Source organism: Triturus cristatus, chromosome 6 (genome assembly GCF_964204655.1).
Source record: "Triturus cristatus chromosome 6, aTriCri1.1, whole genome shotgun sequence".
NCBI lineage: Eukaryota > Metazoa > Chordata > Amphibia > Caudata > Salamandridae > Triturus > Triturus cristatus.
Window position 1 is genome coordinate 715,137,791 of NC_140589.1, and position 24,389 is coordinate 715,162,179.

General features: G+C 42.6%; 1 long non-coding RNA gene across 1 annotated transcript in view; it reads left to right on the forward strand.

Annotated features, from left to right (window-relative positions):
- The first annotated feature begins 21,465 nt into the window (after positions 1–21,465).
- LOC146817760 (uncharacterized) overlaps positions 21,466–24,389 on the forward strand; it is a 57,082-nt gene continuing 54,158 nt past the window's right edge. The window contains exons 1-2 of the long non-coding RNA XR_014962586.1: positions 21,466–21,589; positions 22,794–22,859. This is a non-coding gene — a long non-coding RNA (uncharacterized LOC146817760). The remainder of the gene's footprint in view (positions 21,590–22,793; positions 22,860–24,389) is intronic.

Consider the following 24,389-nt stretch of genomic DNA (forward strand, 5'->3'; position numbering starts at 1 on the left):
TACCTGTCATGCGAGGGGAGGAAAACGGTAACCAGCGAAAACGGACTACATCTCCCAGGATGCTTAGCGGTTGAGAGGTTATGGAAACAGGAGAGCTGTTACATAACTCAAGGAAACACGCCCTTATGTAAACAGGAGAGCTGTTACATAACTCAAGGAAAACACGCCCTTATGTAAACAGGAGAGCTGTTACATAACTCAAGGAAAACACGCCCTATAAAGGGAGGAACCGGGAGGTACACCGCTGTCGGATATTGTGTTTACACCGACGTACCTGCTTAGTAAAGAGCAGTGTTCCGGAGTGGTGCTCCAGTAAGGCAAGAACGGAGGTAGGTCGAGTCGTTACTCCCTGGGCCGTGTCTTGCCCCATCGTCACCTGGGAAGGACCCGGAAGCTCTACCGGATAACCATTGAGCTTCGCTTTTTGACTCGGCTGAGTCAAAGCGCAGTGGCGCTTTTGCTGGTTGGAGTCGTAACTCCCAGCCCGGCCAGAGATACAGGGACTGCCAGCTGTAACGCACACCAGGAGGTGTTTGCCGCGTTACAGACTCGGAAGTCCACAGGATCGATCGAGCGGCTGCTCTCGGTTCAGTCTTCTTTGCTTGTGCTTGGGGTATCGGTGACGCGTCACCAGGAGGTTATTCCGCGTCCCGGTGCAGTCTGAGGAAGAGGTTGAGCGGCTGCTCCCTTCAGGTAGAGACCCCGGCTGGGTGTTTCCCTGACTCCTCGATTCTCCCCAACACTCTTCGTGCCCCTCACAGCCTACCGATTGGCATTGTCGGCCATTTCATTTCTGCCCTCTGTTGGCATACGCCGGGATCGGCGTATATGCAGAGGACGGTTAGGACCATCCGTGCTGTGGGCTGGTAACGTACTTAGCCTGGAGGATTCCAGTGACTATAACCTTTGTTTATTCCTTGTATTATTTTTGCCTTCATTAAAATAACTAAACCTTCACAAGTGGTTGCGTTCTCATTATCGTGTCTGTTAAACGATCCTGAGACGTTCAGGGCGTTACAGTATGACGTAAATGTTGTGTGTATTTTAAAATGGGGATTTGGGATATAAAAGTATAGTTAGACATGTTAATGACATCCTTTAAGGAGAAGTCTATCAATAAAGATCGTTCAAATGTGATCCATTTCAGAATAGGATTATCTTGAAAGTCATTAATCATAGTATAACATTTTAAAAAGAGGAATGGTAGAGTTTAAACACAGGGAATCTCACACCTCCTTCACATTTTGGTTGTTTGAGTTTAGAGAGGGCAATACGTGGGTGCTTATTATTCCAGAAAAAGTTTGTACAAATAGAATCAATTTGATTAAAGTAGTAGTTAGATATTTTAAAGGGTAACATAGTTTTTGTATAGAGGACATGTGGTACAATAATAATTTTAATAGTACCAAGTCTACCCCACCATGATGAATGTAAAGGAGACCAAGTCTCAAGCAATGTTTGCAATTTGAATTTTAACTTAGTGAATTTATGGTGCAGTGTGTTCTGGTATGTTATGGGAAAACCAAACACCAAGGTATTTCATTTTTGAGCGACACCATGTAAAATTAGTATTGTCAAACATATATTGATATCGAAAGGAATTTAATGGTAAAATTTAAATTTTAGAAAAATTAAGTTTATAACCAGAAATACTAGAGTATAATTAAATCTCGTGTAAAAAAAAAAGGTTCCAGGGAGGTTAAAGGATTAGATATATAGATTAGAATGTCATCTGCATAGGCAGATAATTTAATCTCCAGGGAACCATGTCTAAAGCCAGAGATAAGGTTATTACAACGTATGTGCTCCATAAATGGTTTTAAGTAAAGGACAAATAGCAAAGGGGAAAGGTGGCATCCTTACCTAGTACCTCTATGTAAAGTAAAGTAAGGAGAAAAGCAACCATAACAAAAACCCTAGGACGGGGGTCAGAATGCAGTCATTTTATAGATGGGATACATTTTAGGCCAAACCCAAACCTTTGCAGGATAGTGAATATAAAATTGCCAATTAATATGATCATAAGCTTTTTATGCATCTCGAGATAGGGCCACTAAAGGAATATCACTTTTTCCAGCCAAACCAAGAATATTGGAGAACATCCTGGCATTGTCTGCAGCAAGTCTGCCCTTAATAAAACTAAATTGATCAGGTTTGACAGGAGAAGGCACAACAACCTCTAGGCGGGATGCTAGAATTGTGGCAAATATCTTGCTGTTATAATTGTTCAGGGAAATGGGCATATAATTTTTAGATTGTGTTGGATCTTTATCAGGCTTGGGGGATTATATCTATCAACGCTTCTAAAAAGGAGCATCTAGTATTAGAATCAGAAAGAAAAGCTTTTAAAATGTCCTACAATTTTAGAACCCATCCGTACCGGGTACTTTAGCTCTTTTACAGGACTGGATTGATTCTCAAACCTCTTGGAGAGTAATGTCAGCTTCTAATTCATCAAATGTATGTGCAAGGGGTGGAGGCTTAGGAAGACCATCAAAAAAGTGTTGTATGTCTGGTGCAGAAGGGGTGCTGTCCTCTGTATGAAATGATTAATGAAAGGCCTAAAAGGTGGTAGAGATATCTGAATTGGAGATCAAAGTGGAGTTATTGAGTTGATTAATGATGGGACCGATAGTCTTTTGCTCTTTTTTTATTTTCAAATAATTAGCAAGTATTTTACCCGCTTTATTCTGACCTCCATGGAATTTAGATTTGACTTTTAGTAAAATATTGCGTGCATCAATGGTAGCAAGCTTATTAAGATTGGATTTGGCTTTGATGAGGTCTCGTTCGGAAAGCAAATCAAACGACTCGTGTCCGGAATGCTTTCCGTACGACTCGTGTCAGGGGAGTCTGACCGAACAAGTATGATGCATTTGAATGCATCCAGATAGGATTCGGTCAGGCTCCCATTGACTTTAATGGGAGCCTGTGTACTGAACGCGTACACAGGCTCCCATTGACAAAAGGGGTGGTTGGTGATCATCGTGCACCCTGTGGCGGGCACCCCTTGGTGCCTGCCACACTGTGCATGGTCTGAAAGGGGAGACCCCTGGGTGCCCCCACGGGCCTGATTCGGAGGGCCTGGGTGAAGGGGGGCCTGCTGCAGGCCCCCCAAAGACCAATTCCGGCAGCCTTTTCAATCCGAGCAAAACGAATCGTAAAGGCTGTCCAAATCGTTCATTGTACTTGCTCGCTTGCAAAGCCTACTCCATAGAGTCGTACGATTTGTCTCCGGAGGGCTCTATCTCTCCGTATGTCTACCGGAACCGATTCGGTCAGCGCTAAGGGTTTCCAGGCATCACACTTGGTCGTCCGGAATAGGGAAAGAGTCATCGGAAACAAGGGCTTCGGATCGGTTTAGGTAAAACCAAATACAATTTAGAGCCCTTCCGACCGAGATCGGAATCGAGCCCTTAAAGTAGAAGAAAATATTGAGTATTCTATCTTTTTTTTCCTCCTGGCAGAGTAAGCTATAGTAAAAGCCCAGAAGGAGGCCTTAAAAGCATGCCAATTATTAGCAATAGATGTGTCAGTAGATTAGTTAAATTCCAAAAAGTATTGTATAAAAATAGTAGTTAAATTCAAAAAAGTCTTGTATAAAAATAGTGGCTTCAGTTATGAATTGTTTATCAGATAGGAGAAAGGTATTGAATCTCCATCTGTCAGATTTGGGATCATTATTAGAAAAATCAAAAGAGGACATTACTGGTGCCTAATTAGAAATAAAAATAGAGGCTATTTCAAAGGATTGTATGGTAGGAAGTAGAGATTTTTAGACTAAAACATAATCAATTCTAGTCATTGTATGATGTACATTAGATAAAAACATACATTAAAATTTATCAGGATGTCAAGTTTTCCAAACATCAAACAATGGTCGAGATGTGATAGCCGATTTGATTGTCTTATGACATTTGTCTGGATTGAATTTACATTTAGATTTTCTATCCGTGAAGGGATCCAACCATTACTTGAAATCACCTGCAATAATATTATTGGGGTTGCAGATACGAGCAGGTTTTGCTTTAACATTATGCCAAAAATCAGTTAGGGGCAGGTTTAACAAGACCATAAACATTAAACACAAAAATATGTTTGTTACGAATAATGGCATTAACAAGCACCTATCGACCATCAGTGTTACATTCAGTAGATATAACTTGTAATTTCAATGATTTATGACAGAGAATAACACCACCACCTTTACGAGCAGTTGCAGGAGAAAAAAACCTGGCCAATCCATTGTCATTTCATTTTAACCAACTCAACCTCGTTACAATAAGTTTTTTTTATAAGAAGCCAATGTTGGAGTTAAGCTTAGATAGATGAGAAAGTACCTTTTGTCTTTTAACTGGATGCCTGAGTCCTCAAACGCTCCTCAAGACAATGTTAAATATAACCGAGACATGAGCATTAAGGGACAGGAACCTGGGTGACAAGATGTAAGAAGGGGAAGGGAGGCAAAGTGACACCATTTGCCTGCCACACTGTGCATGGTCTGAAAGGGGAGACCCCTGGGTGCCCCCACGGGCCTGATTCGGAGGGCCTGGGTGAAGGGGGGCCTGCTGCAGGCCCCCCAAAGACCAATTCCGGCAGCCTTTTCAATCCGAGCAAAACGAATCGTAAAGGCTGTCCAAATCGTTCATTGTACTTGCTCGCTTGCAAAGCCTACTCCATAGAGTCGTACGATTTGTCTCCGGAGGGCTCTATCTCTCCGTATGTCTACCGGAACCGATTCGGTCAGCGCTAAGGGTTTCCAGGCATCACACTTGGTCGTCCGGAATTGGGAAAGAGTCATCGGAAACAAGGGCTTCGGATCGGTTTAGGTAAAACCAAATACAATTTAGAGCCCTTCCGACCGAGATCGGAATCGAGCCCTTAAAGTAGAAGAAAATATTGAGTATTCTATCTTTTTTTCCTCCTGGCAGAGTAAGCTATAGTAAAAGCCCAGAAGGAGGCCTTAAAAGCATGCCAATTATTAGCAATAGATGTGTCAGTAGATTAGTTAAATTCCAAAAAGTATTGTATAAAAATAGTAGTTAAATTCAAAAAAGTCTTGTATAAAAATAGTGGCTTCAGTTATGAATTGTTTATCAGATAGGAGAAAGGTATTGAATCTCCATCTGTCAGATTTGGGATCATTATTAGAAAAATCAAAAGAGGACATTACTGGTGCCTAATTAGAAATAAAAATAGAGGCTATTTCAAAGGATTGTATGGTAGGAAGTAGAGATTTTTAGACTAAAACATAATCAATTCTAGTCATTGTATGATGTACATTAGATAAAAACATACATTAAAATTTATCAGGATGTCAAATTTTCCAAACATCAAACAATGGTCGAGATGTGATAGCCGATTTGATTGTCTTATGACATTTGTCTGGATTGAATTTACATTTAGATTTTCTATCCGTGAAGGGATCCAACCATTACTTGAAATCACCTGCAATAATATTATTGGGGTTGCAGATACGAGCAGGTTTTGCTTTAACATTATGCCAAAAATCAGTTAGGGGCAGGTTTAACAAGACCATAAACATTAAACACAAAAATATGTTTGTTACGAATAATGGCATTAACAAGCACCTATCGACCATCAGTGTTACATTCAGTAGATATAACTTGTAATTTCAATGATTTATGACAGAGAATAACATCACCACCTTTACGAGCAGTTGCAGGAGAAAAAAACCTGGCCAATCCATTGTCATTTCATTTTAACCAACTCAACCTCGTTACAATAAGTTTTTTTTATAAGAAGCCAATGTTGGAGTTAAGCTTAGATAGATGAGAAAGTACCTTTTGTCTTTTAACTGGATGCCTGAGTCCTCAAACGCTCCTCAAGACAATGTTAAATATAACCGAGACATGAGCATTAAGGGACAGGAACCTGGGTGACAAGATGTAAGAAGGGGAAGGGAGGCAAAGTGACACCATTTATTAAAAGTAAGATCAAGAGTAGGATGTACAAAGAAGTTAAGTATCATATAAACACTCGGAGAGTAAAGGTAAAAATTGAAAAGGGGAGAAGAAGAGGAGAAAGAGATAAAATAAAAGTAGAAAACGCAGATCATGGCTAAGCAATCCAGATCTGAAAAGAAAAGTATTGAGTAATAGTGTGTGACTTGTCAGCACCATAGCAAGCAAAACAGCAGAGAAAAGATAAATTAAGTTATGAACAAAAAGCCATTAATCAAGAAATTGGGAGGGATAAAAAAAAACAAGCACATGTAAAACTATTAAGATTTCTGAAAAGTAGTATCCATAACATGAGATGTAATCACCTAAAGATACAGTTTTAGGTTTGTTAGAATTGAAAATGTTATTGTCCCATTGCTCATGTTTCATTCTGTGTTAAGTTAGCGTTCATGGCGCCATTTTATTAGTAGCCGCTATTCTGTTACATAATCGAAGCTAAGCTCCTGCCTCCATGCATCTTTCCTCATGTTTCTCAAAGCCAGAGTTCAGCTGCAGTAATGAATGCACTCTCTATTATGGCATACCTTTGCTATTAGATAGGCTTCTTCCAACCTTCTAGAATGGCGGGCATGGGCAAAGTAACCTTGGAGGAAAGATAACATGTACCCTGTCCTAGGACTGTAGCTCATCCTTCTGTGCCTCCTTTGTTTGCTAGTGCCTGGACTGCAATTTTCCAGCCTGGGCATGTTTTTAGGGGTTTGGAAATGCATAATATCTTATGTGATGTTGGGGGGAGTCAGTCCCTCGACAGCTATCTCATGTGGCTGGTCAGACTAGGCTCCTCTGCAGCGCAATACTAATAAATAACTTGGGTTTATATTCTCTACTGTCTGACTGACTCTTCATTTGTTTGGAAGGCCGAGAGGTGGCACGAGTGACCTGGGTGACCCCATTCGGGTAATTTTATTCAGTTTAGCTGGATCATCAAAGGACCTTGAAGTCCTCTCATATGTAATCTTGTGATTTGTTTTCCCGCTGTGTGGGTGCTTCATTAGAGCAGCTACTTTCTTGCACATATTTGGTGTCATTAATTACCACAACAGAGAAAGAAATGGCAGGTCCCCACGCGGCCCTCTTCCATGCGCACCAGCACAGGCCGCGCAGCCGCTTCACCTCCCCGCTGCCACAAGCTCCACGAGGCCAGGCCAGATGGGTGACATTTGTAGAAATGCTCCGAAAATGGAGGTCACCCTCCTCTCACCAGGGCAGGCACCAGACCGCCACCAGGGAAAGCCAGAGCACGTTGACGCCTGGCCCGCACCGCAGTGCCACCAGTCCATGCAGCTTATCTAGCTCTCGCCGCAGGATTGCTCTCGCCCCCAAACTTGACCCCACCACTACCAGGTGTTGTATTTGGTGCTCACCACCAGTAAAGCTCTCGGATGGGGCTAGGATGGTGTAGCAAATTAGGTGCTGGCTCGAGCTCACTCAAACTGTGGCCGCCATCTTGCCGCTCTGGCCACGATCCCTGTATCCCACTTGTATATCCATTTCCAAATTGGTTGTTGATCCGCAGTCTAAGGTTTCAGAATTGGTTTGGGATGGATCTCTTTCAAATGTAATTTTCTGACTGTTCCTTACACACCTCCTTTGTGCAAGGTAATGCATTTCACAGCAGGACAAATAAAATGACAGACTCTGTCTAGAAACGTCCTCAATTTGAATGACAGAACCGCAGTCCCAAACCTCACCTCTGTTATCTACCAAATGATGGTGAACAGGAAGAACCAATCAGCAGCTCTTTGCCAACAATGTCCTCATTGAATTTTTAAGGGCAGCACTGCCTCCATCCTTCAGTGTCTGAATCGCCACCCTCCAGCCATAGGAAGGCCGTCAATACACTTCCACTGTCTGGGCAAATTATATCACCCTCCATCTTGTGCCATGGCCATCCAAAATGGACCCCACTACTCACTACTCATACCTCACAAACTCCTACTACAACCTGATATACTGCGACCGCCCTTTACATGATTCACCCAGTGCATGGACATCAGCTGGGCTATCCTGTTTTCAGTGTTGGAATTCAGTGGTGTTTCACTGTTGTTCAAACCATTTGAAATCAGTGTTTGTCAGTTTTTTTCATCTGCCTAACCCCCAAAATAGACAAAACATGTGTTTTTTCCCCAGAGTTTACAAAACATGTTTTTTGTAGTGATTGCTATAAAGCATATATTTAGTTTAGAGGAGAAGTAATGCTGGGTATGTACTAGCTTCCCATTGGCAGTGTATCCAATGTACTCTCACTCATATCTCATTACACTCTCTCACATCTCATTACCTCTTACACTCCTATTAACCCCTTCGGTGCTCAGGACGGCCGGAAGCCGTCCTGAGACACGGTGGCCGTGCGCTCACGACGGCTCCTGGCTGTCCTGGCACCCACCCACGGGGTAATGCTGGCGCTTTCCCCCGTGGGCCGCCCATCATCCTGCCCCCACCCGCAATGGAAGGGGAAGCCCTTCCGCTTCACCCACCCATCACGTAATGACATCCGTGCACCTCGAGCGCTGACATTACATGATACTGGATGCGCTGGAAGCCATTTGCTTCCAGCGCGTCCTGTAGGTAAGAGGCGAGTTTGGCCTTGGGGAGGGTGGGGGGACAGTTTAAAAAGGCATCGGCGGAAAGGAAAGTGTTTTCCTATCCTCCGATGACTTTTTCAAGCATTCCTGCTACACTATCGCGCTTGGGGTGCAATCGTGCAGCAGGAATGCTTGTTTTTCTTTTTTTTAAAGGGCCTTTTGTGTCGGAGAGCGGCCCCTTGGGCAAGGGTCGCTCCCCTTGGGGATGCACATTTTGTTGATGGGTCTGCCCCTCTTTGGGGGTGGGCAGATCTATCAATTAAATTAAATTAAAAAGCATTTGTGACCACCAGGGATTTTTTAATTTTATTTACAAAGTGCCTTTTGTGTCGGGATGCGGCCCATTGTGCAAGGGTCGCTCCCCTTCGGGGTGAATATGTTGTGGATGGGTCTGCCCCCCTTGGGGGGGGGGGGGCAGATCTATATATAAATAATTTTAAAAAAAGGCATTTGTGACCACTAGGTCACCAGGGATTTTTTTATGTATTTACAAAGCGCCTTTTGTGTCGGAGAGCGGCCCCTTGGGCAAGGGTCGCACCCCTTGGGGTTGAATATTTTGTGTATGGGTCTAGGGGGGCAGACCTATATATAAATAATTTAAAAAAGCCATTATGTGACCACTAGGCCACCAGGGATTTTTTTTATTTATTTACAAAGTGTCTTATGTGTCTGGGAGCGGCCCCTTGGGCAAGGGCCGCTCCCCTTGGGGGTGAAAACTTTGTGGATGGGGCAGATCTATAAATTAATACAAAAAAAGCCATTTTGTGACCACTAGGCCACCAGGGAATTTCTTTTTTTTTAATTTAAAAAGTGTCTTTGTGTCGGGGAGCGGCCCCTTGGGCAAGGGTCGCTCCCCTTGGGGAATATTTTTTTAGTAGTGGTCTGCCCCCCTTGTGGAGGCAGATTGAATTAATAAAAAAGTCGCTGTGAGCCTACTAGGCCACCAGGGATTTTTTTTTGGGGGGAGCGTCCCCTTAGGCAAGGGCTGCTCCCCTTTGGGAATCATTTATTGTGGCTGCTGCTGCCCCCCTTGGGGGCAGATCGGTCTTGTTATTCTAGGCCCATGGGGGCAGAAGCCATCAGACACCAGGGATTGTTTGAGTTGGACAATGGTCGCTCCCCTTTATGGGATATTTATTGTGGTAGTTTCTGCCCCCTTTGGGGCAGATCGGCCATATGTTTTTAGGCCCATCTGTCCCCTAGGAGGGGAGAAGCCACTAGACACCAGGGCTTTTTAAATGTTGGTGTTGGGTAGTGACCTCTTGGGCAAGGATCGCTCCCCCTTTATGAGGGTGATTTTTTGGGTGGTTTCTACTCCCTGTGGGGGCAGATCGGCCTCATGCTTTTAGGCCCACCTACAACCTTTGCTTGGCTGGTGGATAGTGTGTGGACTAGTGCATTATTTGCATATATGATTGTAATGTGTTTTTTCTTCTTTTTATTCTAGTGGAAAGCTTTTGCTTCTTGTTTGCGGTTTCGGCAGTGGTTGATCTGCAGTTTTGCGTAGTTGCATTTTTTTGGTAAGAAAAACATTTTCGTTGTGTTTACTCCAATTGAGTATTTTTATTATTGTCATGCATGAATTAATTTTTTGTAAGTGGTGCCATAATAGCAGCATATTTAGTTAGTGTTTTGTGCATGAAATTCTTTGCTATGTGTTTTGCGTTGTCTTATGTGTATTTTTCTTTTTTTTTCTTTTTTAGTGGGATACTATTGGTACTTACTGTGTCTGTGCAAAGTAGATCGTGGTGAATCTAGCTGCTTCTGGCAAGTGAGTGGTATAGTGTTTGAGTATTTAGGTCTTTGTGTTAAAGCTACATTTTGTTTATTTCTTTTTTTACAAAGGGTTTGTTGTTGTTGACTTGTTTGACAAGTTACCTTTATTAGTAAGCATTATGGCTAGCCGTAGAATTACTGGTCAGCAGGTGGTTGGTATGCTTCTTGAATCTTCCTCTGAGCAGGATTATGAGACTGACAGTGCGTCTGAGGGAGAGGAGGGAGGGGAAGATTCAGGCAGTGAGTTTTCTCTCCACATGGAATCATCGGATGATAAAGCTACTCTCAGTGCTGATGAAGCTACTCTCAGTGCGGCTGAAGTGCCTGTTTTAGAGGAGGATACTGCTGTGCCGATGGTGCAAGAGGCTTCTGGAATGCAGCCTGGGGCTTTAAGGCTTCCCAATGGAAGTCCTGGACTCTGGGTTGATACAAACATGGTGCAGCTGGTGTTGCCTGCCTTTAGTGGTGATGCAGGGTGTAGAGTGGATTGTGAATTCTTTTCCCTATACAGTTTTTTCAGTTGCTCATGGATGATACATTTTTGGGTGAGATTTTGAGCAGATTAATTTGTATGCTGAACAGTTTTTGAGGGCCAACAGTGCCAGACTTAGGCCCCACTCTAGAGCTACCCGATGGACTCCCACAAATCTGGATGAAATGAAGACGTTTTTGGGTTTGACTTTTTTGATGAGCTTAATAAGGAAGCGGTCCCTGGCTTCATATTGGTCTACCAGTCCCTTGATGGCAACGGCCATATTTTCTGCAATTATGAGTTGTGATCGGTATTTACTTTTGTTTTGGATGCTGCATTTTGTTGATAATGCTTTGGTGTTGCCATGAGATAACCCTGTCTGTGACCGTCTTTTTAAGATTCGGCCTGTTCTTGATTACTTTGTAGATCGATTTTCAGAGATCTATACTCCATGGACAGAAATAGCTATTGATGAGTCTTTGGTCCTGTTCAAGGGTCGTTTGGTTTTTAGACAGTACATTCCTAGCAAGAGGGCACGTTATGGAATTAAGCTGTACATGTTGTCTGAGAGTAGGACAGGATATGTCTTTAATTTCCGGGTGTACACGGGTAGGGATTCCACTATTGACCCCCCTGGTTGTCCATCCACTTTTGGAGTTTCAGAGAATATTGTGTGGGATCTTGTTAGAGGACTGTTTAAAAGACGCCACCATGTGTACCTTGATAACTTCTACACTGCTGTGCAATTATTTAAGGAATTGTTTAAAGTGGAAACTTTTGCTTGTGGCACAATCCACTCTAATCGTAAAGTTAACCAAAAGAGCTTGTTTGCAAAAAGCTTCAGAGGGGACAGTGCAGCTCCTTGCGTAGTGATGAACTACTAGCTGTGAAATTAGTGGACAGGAGGGATGTGTACATGCTGACTACCATCCATGATGAGAGTACTTCACCTGTGGCTGTTTGGGGTCAGATTGCTGAAGTGTGCAAACCTGTGTGCATTTTAGACTACAATAAGCACATGGGTGGTGTTGACAGAGTAGATCAGAGGTTGGAACCTTACAATGCTATTCATAAGGCTTATATTTGGCATAGGAAATTGGCCATCCATCTCTTCAATTTAGCAACTTTCAATGCTTTTGTTGTGTACAAGGAGTGTTCTCCTGCGTCAAAGTTGACTTTTGTTCAGTTTCAGGAGTCTGTGATAGGCAACCTTGTTGTTGTGGAACAGGCAAGTGTTCCTAGAGTTGGAGTGTTGGAGAATGTGGCTAGATTGAAAGATCGTCACTTTCCTGATTTAATTCCTCCCACGCCCAAACAAAAACAATCCCTGTAAGAGATGTAGAGTCTGCTTGCGAAGAGGTGTCCGGAAGGAGAGTCGTATGCACTGTGCCGATTGTCCTTCTAATCCTGGGCTGTGTGTGCCCACATGTTTCAGATTGTATCACACTCAAAAGAGTTTTTGGGAGCAACCGTGAGTCTAAGAGTGTACTGCCTGGTCTGTATGGTTTTATATAGTTGTTCAGTTTAACGTTTGGCAATAGAATGATGTCTTTAGTTACTGCTGTTGTTTTTGTAGTTATAGTTTTGTATTTAGTTGCAATTGGTTTGTGTTTTCTTTCTTATGACAGTGTGTGTGGACTGGCACTTGGCTGGTGGTGTGCGTGGACTGGCGCTTGGCTGGCGGTGAGTGGACTGGCACTTGGCTCGTGGTGTGCGTGGATTGGCGCTTGGCTGGCGGTGTGCAGGGATTGGTGCTTAGCTGGCGGTGTGCGTGGACTGGCACTTGGCTGGCAGTGTGCGTGGACTAGCGCTTGGCTGGCGGTGTGCGTGGATGGCGCTTGGCTGGCGGTGTGCGTGGACGGGTGCTTGGCTGACGGTGTGTGAGTAGTGACTTGCTGCTGGTCACTACACACACTACTAGCTAAACGCCACTCCACGCAATCCGTGAGCTGGTGTGGTTGCTGTGTCAGGAATGTGGGCGTGTGAAAGTGATGGGCCCTTGAAAAGCGCTGTCTGCTGGTGTGAGTGTTGTAATGTGCTGGGCCTGCGGCTGGCGGTGTGAATGGTTTTGTATGTGTCACATGTATGAAAGGTGTATGAATGGCCTGTAAAGAGGTTGGTGCCTTGTTGTGGCTTTACAGCTCATGAGCTGTGAGTCAATGGTTCAGTTACTCGTCTTTCAATTATTAACAGTGAATTTCATTTTTGTGAAATCTCTGGTTAATACAACTGTATATACTGAACCATCACTCACCCTCAAGCCAAATCCAATCAGTATGTATGTTTGCTTGAGGAATAGGTGGTTGTGAAGAAAAATGTGTCTTTTCTGTCTTTCTCAAGCAGGGTGTACCTTTTCCCTTTTTGTGAATGTTGTAATGTATGGGTTTCATGCCTGGTGGTGTGAAAGGTCTTGTGTGTATCACATATGAAAGGTGTGTGGATGGCCTGTAAAGCGGTTGGTGCCTTGTCGTGGCTTTACAGCCCACGAGCTGCAAGTCACTGGTTCAATTGTTTGTCCTTTCAATTATTGACAGTGCATTTCATTTTTGTGAAATCTCTTGTTAATAAAATTTTATATACTGAACCATCACTCGCCCTCATGCCAAATCCAACCAGTATGTGTGTGTGCTTGAGGAATAGATGGCTGTGCAGTAATCTTTATCGTTTTTGTCTGTCTGCCCAGGTGTACATTTTATCTAAGAAAAACCTACCAACTGTAGATATTGTTGTAAACTAAGCACCCATGGGAGTACTAGGTGATGCCTCTCTTGTGGATCCCAACAAGTTATCTTACCCACAATGTTCTGCAAACCTCAAAATGTGACTGTCACATTTTACTTGCATTATTGTGCCCAACTTATCATGCTGCAGAAAGTAACTACAAATTTCCAACCCCCCAGCATTTCTCCAAGTATCCCAATAGAAATGATACCTCACTTGTGTGGGTGGGCCAAGTACCCACGGCAGGGAAGGGCCCAAAACCTATTTAGGCGACATCAAAATCACCCATCACAAACCAACCTGGCCTTGCTCGGCGGCCATCAAGGGAAACCTACCAAACCCACACATTTCTGGAAACTAGATCCACAAATTTCCTCCTACTCAGCGTTCCCCTAGGTCTCCCGATAAAAATGGTACCTCACTTGTGTGAGTAAGCATAGTGGCTGCAACAGGAAATGGTCCAAATCGTACTGTGGAGGCTTCAAAATTACCTATAAGAAAACTACCTGGTTTTGCGGGGGGGGGGGCACCTCAGGTTTTGGCCCTGGGCTCGGCGGCCATTCGGGGAAGTACCAAACCCTCACAATTCTGAAAACTAGAGACCCGGGGGAGTCTAATGAGGTATAGCTTGCATGGCTCCCCCAATGTTTTACTACCCAGAATGCCATGCAAACCTCAAATTTAGCTGAAAAAAACACATTTTCCGCATATTTTTGTGTGGAATCACCATGCCAGCACATATTTCCTACCCCACAGCGTTCTCCTTAGTGTTCCGAGTAAAATTATACCTCACTTGTGTGGGTGTCCAATGCAGAATTGGCTAAAAACTTTTTTTTTTTAAATGTAGCGCTTAGAATTCTCAGTGCTATACCCTTATTCCCTATGTTTTGCGCTCTTCCCAGTCACAGGCCCTTGCCCCACCCACTCAAGTGAGGTATCATTTTACATTCACTGTGAAAATGTGGTGTGTCCATGTTGCGTTTTGGGCCGTTTCCTGGCGCAGGCACTAGGCCTACCCACACAAGTGAGGTACCAATTTTCTCAGAAGACTTTGGGGAACCCTTGGTGGGTGGGTTTTTTGGGATCCACCAGATTCCAGAACTTTCCACCACAGAAATGTGAGGAAAATGTGTTTTTTTGACAATGTTTTAGGTTTGCAAGGGATTATGGGTAACAGAACCTGGTGAGAGCCAGTCAAGTCACCCCATCCAGGATTCCCCTGGGTGTCCAGTTTTCAAAAATGTATAGGTTTGCTAGGTTTCCCTTGGTGCCGGCAGAGCTAGGGTTAAAAAACTACAGCTAGGCACTTTGCAAAAAAAGGGTAATTTTTCACTGTGAAAATGTGGTGTGTCCACTTTGCGTTTTGCCCCGTTTCCTGTCGCGGGCACTAGGCTTACCCACACAAGTGAGGTGCCATTTTTCTCGGAAGACTTTGGGTAACGCGGGGTGGGTGGAATTTTGTGGATCCACGCAGATTCCTGAACTATCCACCACAGAAATGTGAGGAAAATGTGTGTTTTTTTGACAATTTTTTTGGTTTGTAAGGGATTCTGGGTAACAGAACCTGGTGAGAGCCAGTCAAGTCACCCCATCCTGGATTCCAATGGGTGTCTAGTTTTTTAAAATGGATAGGTTTGCTAGGTTTCCCTAGGTGCCGGCAGAGCTAGGGTTCAAAAACTACAGCTAGGCACTTTGCAAAAAAAGGGTCATTTTTCACTGTGAAAATGTGGTGTGTCCACGTTGCGTTTTGAGCCGTTTCCTGTCGTGGGCACTAGGCCTACCCACACAAGTGAGGTAACATTTTTATTGGGAGACTCAGGGTAACACATAATTGTAGAGCAACTGTTATTACCTATTGACTTTCGATGCATTTCTGCCTTCCAAATGAAATACACTGTGGCTCAGAAAACAAGACAACCAGGCAAAAAATCAAGTGTCCTTTTTCACTTCATACAGTATCCACCATAATCAGATTTATAAAATTTTAAATAGAAACTGGAAACTGTTAAAAGGAGTACCGGGTCTCGTAGGAGTCATTTCAGACAAACCAAAGGTGGTATATAGAAGAGGCTCCACCATAGGGAATATGATCACTAGGAATTACTTAGAGCCATTGAGGACACAGGGGGCATATTGACTCCCTAGTCAACCTAAGGAATCTATACTTCTAGTAATTGTAATGTGTGTGACATGGGAGTTAATCGCATTAAAGAATTTAGTTATAACACTAAAAAGAAATACAGCATTAAGGAATTCATTAACTGTAATAGCACAGGAGTGATATACGCATTAATTTGCTATTGCTCAAAAATCTACATAGGAAGCACGAAGCGGATTTTAAAACTTACAATACAGGAACATAGGAGAGCCGTGATTAACAGGGAAGAGAACTCACCAGTTTATCAGCATATGTTGAAAAACCATGCTCAAAGAACAGGTTTTAGGTTTCACGGCTTACAAAGAAGTGCACCGCATGTCAGAGGAGGAGACTGGGAACTAACTTTGAGGGAGCAAGAAGCTAAATGGATCAGCAGATGCAGGACAGTATATAAAGGATTGAATAGAGATAACGAATGGCATTATTTCCTTTAATGTGTAGCTGGAAGATGCAAGCCATATGTCACAATAGGTGATTAGGAAGTGGTAAATCCTCCCATCCATGTATGATTAAATAAGATTATTTTGAACGGCTATGATAGTCAGATTTTCAGTAGACATTAGATGTAGGAATTATGATTGGGAAAGAGGATTTTTAATTTGGCCTCTAGGGGTCGTAGACTCTTACATAATTTTGTTCCTCGATGTCTGCAATTTGAGTAGAATGACGAGGATAGTTTAAGGCGTAGTGATCGAATGGTGACATGTGCAGTTCAGGGGACCAACATAATAAATAAGTGGAGAACTATTATTCTACTCGCACTTCGCCGCTAGCGTGGATGCGAGGTATAGCGATTTGAATTCAGCTTAAGTGCATGACAAGAGAGAGCAGTGATACAATGATCTTGGTTTTGGTATCACAGTGTGTGGGTAATGTTAACTTTTAAAACAAACAATTCACATAACGACAGGTTACTAGGGTATCTAGATATCCTGAACTTCTATTGACAGTCTTAAGATTACTTGGCTTATTGATGAGGTCATATTATATGGTCTCGAGGAGACATAGATTTATACATAACTTAGCATTTTGAAATCTGACAGATCCACTGGGTAGGACCATGTGGAAAGACTAGGGTGAACATGGGAATACGTGCCTAATCATTGTTTTTTCTAGTTTGGCGTCGATAGTATGGATATATCGTAACGGGAACTTGACGTAAGGTTTGAGTAATGAATGCGCAATGGTTAAACAGTCATTCGTAAAGTTGAGGGGGCCAACATAACCAACAAGTGGAGAATTATAATTCTATTTGTTTTTCGCTGGCAGCGAGGATTATATGTATTGTGATCAAAATTTAGCATAGGCGCATGTCAGAAGGGAGCAACGATTCCATATTTTTGCACCACAGTAAGTGGGTCATGTCGATTGGCGGAGAACCTTTGTTTAACATTTCGTGCAGGAACGGGTTACTATTGGTGAAAGGCGATAGCGGACCATAGAGGGAACAGATGTACTGATCTCTCATTGGTTGAAGGGATTTTAGAGATGTTTATTGGCTCACGGAGAATTCACGTATTGGTTGCAGGGAAAAGTGCGAAACACCTTGTGAAGTATACCCCGGAATGGTAAGTTATGATTGGATGAAAAGAAACAGTGGACCACAGAGGGAGCTTGAGACAGTAATGAGCAGGCTAGAAAATCTAGCCTCTTATTGGTGCAAGCAAACTATGATTGCAAGCTTACTTTTGGTTGGACAATGGCTTTTAAGGAAAGGTTTCAGAGGTATTCAGTATTGGCGGGATTTATCGGGCCGCGCAGATGGGAATACACACGGAACGAACGATCTGATGGTGAGTTTACTATTGGAGAAACGTGTACTTTGACCAGATAATTTAGAGAGGTTCATAAGTAGTAATAATTGCGTGTTATTTTTATTTTAATTTTCAGTTATGGAAATTGAATAGAGGACGCTAAAGAATTTATCGCATTAAGTTGGAATTTGTATAATGGTGAGTGAAGTACTATTCCCAACATAGCTCATCGATTAATAGCTTTAAATATATTAGTATAGGTAATAAGGGGTTCTTGTTCTGGCTTCCTCAGAATACTTCTTTTGAAGATATATAATTAAGGAACAGAACGCTGGATTTATAAAACAAATACAAATTTTGGTGAGTGACATCAAATGATGGATATCAACATATTGATAGTGGAACAATTAATAATATAGGGTTTCTTCACTTACCCAGTTTTGCTTTATAATACATCAGGGATATATAGCACCCGTATTAAAGAGGGAGGTAATTTTCTTTTTAAATCTACGTATGAAAGTAGACCAACCTCATATGCTGGTTGGCATATGCACTTGCCTTGTAAATATAGGGGCTAGATTAATTGGGGTAAGTTCATTGCTTGGAAAATGGACCTGGGGGCTCAGGAAGGACTTAGGGGCATATGTATCAACATCACCATTTGCGATTCTCAAATAGCGATTTTTAAAGAATCGCTATTTGAGAATTGCAAAACGGGATGTATTTAAAAAATTGCAAACTTTTTGCGATTTCTTAAAATTCCTTAATTGCGGTTAGCAAATTGCGAAATCGCAATTAAGGAATACCTGCCAATTCATTTCTATGGGCCAGGAGACCCATAGGAATGAATGGGAAGTAATTCTCAAATAGCGAATCGCAATTTGCTAAACGCTATTTGAGAATAATTTCAAAGGTGCAAGGGTGTCATGATGACACCCTGATGCACCCCTGAAATGAGCATGTGTGTGCATATGGCGCACATACATGCCCTAAGGGCATGTATGAGCGCCACGTGGCACTTTGCAAAATTCAAAAAAGTGCATTTTGAAAGGAAATCGCAAATTACCACCAACTGGAAGTTGGTGGTAATTTGCGATTTCTTAAGGATGATTCGCACAACTTGGGTGCTTTTTACATATCATTTAAGAAATCGCAATTTGCGATTTCTTGAATGCTTACGCAAAATTAAGAAATCGCTAAATTAGCAATTCCTTAATTTTGCAATGGGATTTGGCTCATACATCCCGATTACCGATTTTTTAATCGCAAACGCTGTTATTTTGCGAATCGCAGCGTTTGCGATTAAAAAATCGTTTGATACATATGCCCCCAAATCCATTAAGTGTTGATCATAAGTAATTATCATAATAAATTTCATTTAGGAACTTTAATTCATTTTCAAATGACTACGAATAAGAAGATCAAATTAGGAATTTATGATTTTTTATTTAAAAAAATATTGTGCTGAAATGAATTGGTATGATCATCTGAACATGTAAATATAAAAAAAAATAGCTTTGATATCATTTTTTCTCCATCTTTATTACGGATCACTCACAATGGATATAGGCAGGAAATGTGGGTGTATTTTGAAATTTCATAAAATAGGTCATATTGGATTTGTTTAGGTAACTATTAATTAGCAAAGTTAACAATTTCTGCTATATTTTCTGTATGTTTTATTATTTCAGCCCTGATTATGTCCTTTTAGGATGAAACGCGTTGGCTGACATAAAAAGCAAAGTTTTGATCCAAATATTGGAATATAATTCTCGGCTGACATAAACCTACTGAAATTTGCTTGTGATGAACTTTTGTTGGATAATCAAATAAAGAAGAGGATCTTGTTCAATTGAAATCAATGTCTGAGGACTTATTATTAGAAGGATCACAACATTTAATTGTGTTATTAACTGACATTGGCGCTCCTCCTCTCAGAGGAATATTGAAGAAGTGGTCAACCCTGCCAACAGTATAGTGCCCTGTAAAACCTTTACCATTTTGAACTATAGTAGATTAATTTGTAGCTCTGCATTCCAAAGCACCTGAAACCTGATGCTTTAGGCATGCTCGCCACTGCTTTTCTGCACTCTTTGCCTGACTACATTTGGGTGGTGCTGCTGTTGTGTGGACATTTGTAGCTGACACATGTCCTCATGGCACATCTCACTTTAAGTCAGTTGTGACCTTTAAACAGACATAATAACATTGTATTCTGGAACTTGACATTTTGATGTTAACATTGTAACCAAGGGCTTGGAAACCTAACAGTAAAGTGCAATTTGAGAAAAAGTTAGGATTACTTGAAGGTATCACACATAACAATGAGATACCATGCAGCTATGAATTGTTGGTTTGTGGAAAGTCTTGTCATGTTTTCACCCCTATCCAATTAGCATGGTGACAGCACTCTTTTGACAGGTGCCTCTCTATACATCTGGTATTGAAGGTTTAATGCCTGAGGTGCTTGGCAGCTGACCTGTTATCAATACTGACTTTTTGCAAAAGGGGGACGATGTATCAAAGGGTTTTGCCTATTCATGACTGTGGGTAAATGTGATAGTACATATTGGCCAAGATTCCTATGAGTCAGCCTTTTCACCAATCAGTGAAAGAATCAAACACTTGCAAAATATCAAATATATTTGTAATCTCAGATTCTCTACAGTGTATAAAATAATTCAATCCGACCTAAAGCATGCTACTAAACCCTGCACATTTATTCGAAGCTCATAAAATTGGAGAAAGCAAAAGGAAGAAGAGATAATTTGTAGAGACATACCATAAACAGCAAAACTCAAGCAGAATACTCGTAGGCCAGTCTTTCTTGCTGTTACCTTGTATAACAAAGTGAAATTGTGTTGGCCCCTTCAAAAAGAAATACAAATGACTCATTCTCTCTCACTTTCCTTTCTTTGAATGGCATGTTTGTTTGTGGTTGTGCAGTTGTTTATCAGTATTCATATGCTTATACTGATGATGGTTCATATGTTTACACTGATGATGGTTGTTTCCCTTTTGGTGGGGTTGTATCACTTGTTATGGGTTTAAAGCGAAAACAGAATAGCCTAACAGTATCCATATGCCCACTATGAGGGCACACTTTGTGCACCTCTCCAGGCCTAAGTCTCTGCACACTTGCTAAATTAGCATGATATTAAGGCCAAAATAAAAAGTCGGAATACCAGTTTCATCTACAGTCGGGTACTCAGGGCAGAGGTACATGCCTGTATTCCATCCAGGCAGCATTCACGTTCCAACATACACTAAATAAGGCTCTAAGCCTGAAGAAGATTTACACATCGCCCTTCATCTCTGCCTTCTTGCATGCCTGCCTGGAGGACCATTCCAGTGAAAGGAGACCTAGAAGAAGTTCCCCAGCCCAATTTGCAGCTCTCTAAGAACAATCTCACTAGAGACACAGAATCAAACAATTAACAAATGATGGGCTGACCTCTTTAGTGCTACTCAGCACCCAGGTTAGTTTTATTAAAGTGGGCTTTCTCCTACTTTGCCACCCCTTACACTACCTAGCTTCTAAGCAGGGGCCATCAAACTCAGGCTGCCTCTCCATCTTGGTTAGAGTATGGCAAGAAGTGTCACACTTGGGACCCTCTAAAATTGCCGGGCCCAAAAAGGCATGCAAACTCTCTAAGTCTGCTGCTGTAAAGTGTACTCTCCAAGTAAAATGTGGTCAGTGGCTCCATATTCGTGAAACCACTCAACTTGATTGCACTATGGATCTATCATGCTACAAAACTGAATCTGTATTCTAGACCCATGTGCTGTCTGTGACAGCAAGAAGGAAAGTTGTTTTATGTTGTCTCTTTATGATGGCAATGTGCATGCCCCTTAATGCCTCAAGACATTGTGGAAATCGTATAATCCCACCAAAGTGTCTCAAACTGCCTTAACCTCTGCGGTGCTATGTGTCACAGAAGTGTGCTGTTTCTATTGTATTTTAAAATCTTTGAAAACTAATACCTAATCTAGTTTCTCTGATTCCTTTTTGTAGGGATCCACTTGAATTGCATCTCAATGCACGCGTTTGAGTTCTGCACTTATGGGCAAGCGGGTCTCCCAACTCTACGGCCAATGGCGCTGTGGACAGTATGCTGAGAACAATAGATTTCCTATATGTGAGCTACTGCTCCCTTTCTTATCATTGTTGGTCATTGTAGTCTGCACTTTCAGCTCTTCTGAATATTGGTGTTTTATTGTGTCCATTTTGCATTAGTATTTTCTCAAGGTACATGTCAGTTTGAAGTTCTCCCAAGAGTGTGTTGATGGAGTGAGGCATTCTTCTTTTATGTGATTTGACTATTAAGTTCCCTTGTGCATGGTACTTTATAACATTATAAATTGTATGGTCATCAAATTGTCGCACTCTTGATTGTCATTATGGTTGATTTCTTATAACCATGCTGAGGTTTCTGTTTTATTTTTCTCCCTATAAATTAATTTGTTGTGGTCCTATGTCAATACATGTTGTTATGTGTACTTCCATTTTGTACAGTCATTTGTTGCAGTATATTCTGTTTTCATGTACCTGGTGGTCTGCGTAGGGTTTTTCATTTTGGGGTTTGCCACATAAATTCAGATGAGTTTCGCAATTGTGGCTGTTGAAATGCAGGAGATCATGTTTTAACCATGTTAATGACTTCTGCACGTTGATGTTTGGACAGCTGCGCTGTGGCTGATTATCACAGGTGCAGTTTTTAGGGTCGAGCCTGCGAGAGCATGCGCTAGCACATTCGTCTCACTTGTGAGACACTATTGTTAACAAAAAAAGGCTTGGAGACCCCCGTTGCTTACCATTTGTTGGCTTGTGTGGCACTCTTCTTTGCAGCCTCGTAATTCGTCAAGGCAGGCCTAACATCATTCCTGTTCACCTCTGTGGAACAGGGACCAAGCACTGATTGATTCAACGTAATCAGTGCCTGTCAACTGCTCCCGATGTTATTGAGGTACTATTTTGTTTTGGTTAACAGTTAGTGCCCTGCAAAAAGAAGACGTGCCCAGCAGGATAAACAAAATTGCAAAGATTTATTTTCTATAGTTAACTTTCTTTTATTTTGCCAAGTCTTCTTTTCTCACTTTCTTTTTCTTTTGTTTTTGCTCGTGGCCGCTGGTCTCAAAAGATAAGGATTATCTTATTGCAAAGCACATTGTTTCTTTCTTATGTGTAGTTTCTGAAATGATGCTTTAACACATAATCGTGCAGTACACCTGTAAGATGGGCAGGACACAGTAGTCAGAAACATATGTATTTCTGTTTCTGTGGTGCTTTATTAAGGTATGGTCTCAACAAAATTAGTGATTCCTTCTTCTGTCTTAATCTAGGTCTCTGCCGTTGAGGACCACCAGGGACATCTCCGTTGCCCCTAAAAACAAAGAAAAGTGCCACAGGTAAGTGTTTTGCTTACACTTGTACTGCAACAGAGGGGTGTGAGGGTGAGCACCACTTCATCTTAAGCCCGTCACCACGTGTTTCTGTCTCCGTAGTTAAACTTCACTATTCAGGGAATGAGCTCCACATTAACAACCAACAAAGAGAATGCTCCATCTTAAAACATAAGACGAGTTCTTGGCCGCCAATTGTCAGACCTACCATGTACTACAGTGTGGCCAGGTCTATACAGGTCCAACATACACTCTATGCCCCTTTCCCCAAATGAAGGCTCTCCGCTTGGCCTCCCCTCCTCTCGTCGACTCCCTGGAGGAGTGCACGTACCTGGGCAAGCCTTGCTCCTCCAGGAGCATGACAGAGCGGCTTGTAGGGACGGTGGCATCCTGGCGTCCTCGAAGTCTCCTCGAGTCTCGAGGCTTCCTCCGCTGTCAGTGAATCGCGTCTCCGCTGCTCTCAACCTTCCGACACCGGGAACGTTTCTCGGCGGTCTTTGGTGTCTGGTGTTGTTACTCCAGTGTTTCCTTCCACGTCACTGGCTTCTCCCTGCTTGTCAGTTAACCCAGCTGAACCTGTCTCTCCCCTTATTGGTCCCAGAGAGTGAATGACGCTCTCCATAGATGTCACGTGATCCCGGAGTTCTTTCCATTTAAAGAGCCCACAGTCTTCAAAGACCGAGCCCTCCTGGTCTGTATAGAGGGGGCGTTCTAATCTGCTTCTGGTTTCTCTTAGTACAGGCTGAAGACGGTCAGCAACGTTAGGAACATGGCAGTGCATCTCATTCATCTCTTCCCCACTTGTCTCGTGGGACAGTCCTGCGTGACAACACCCCAGTCAACACCACTCCAATCTGCCCCACTCCAATTCACACCAACCCACCCCACCTCACCCTACGCCAATCAGCCCCACTCAATCCAATCCACCCCAGACCAATCAAATCCTCCTCACTACAATCCAATCCACTTCAATCCACCACAGTACAATCCTCCCAACCCACTTCACTTCAATCTGCCTCACTCCACTTCACCCCACTCCATTCCAAAACAATCTGCCCCACTCCGCGGGACCCAACTCCGCGTGACAACGTGTGCGCGCAGCAGGCGCGGCGTCTCGCCAAAGGCAAGCACATCTGCGCCCGTCCGAGCCCAGAGGCCAGAGATGCTGCCCCCACCCAGGTAAATAATAGCCACCATACCCCTATATGTTATTCAGCTGAATCCCTGCGGGCTATTAGAGCGCTTGAACTTAAGGATCAAAGCCACAGCAATTGTACCCAGAAGTTCCCCATTATGCTAGAAGGACCAGTAACGTGTAAGAATTGCCAATTTCATACGGTCCCACTAGCGGAGGACCCCTCCCCCACAAGAAAGGCCCCAGATCCAGTCACCATAGGATTAAAAAACATATTGTGCAATGTAAGGTCTCTTGCAAAACATCCGTTTGAAATCTGGGACATGATTGTCTCATACTCTCCCGCAGTATGTTTTTTTACGGAAACATGGTTGAATCCCTCCAACCACCCCATGATAAAC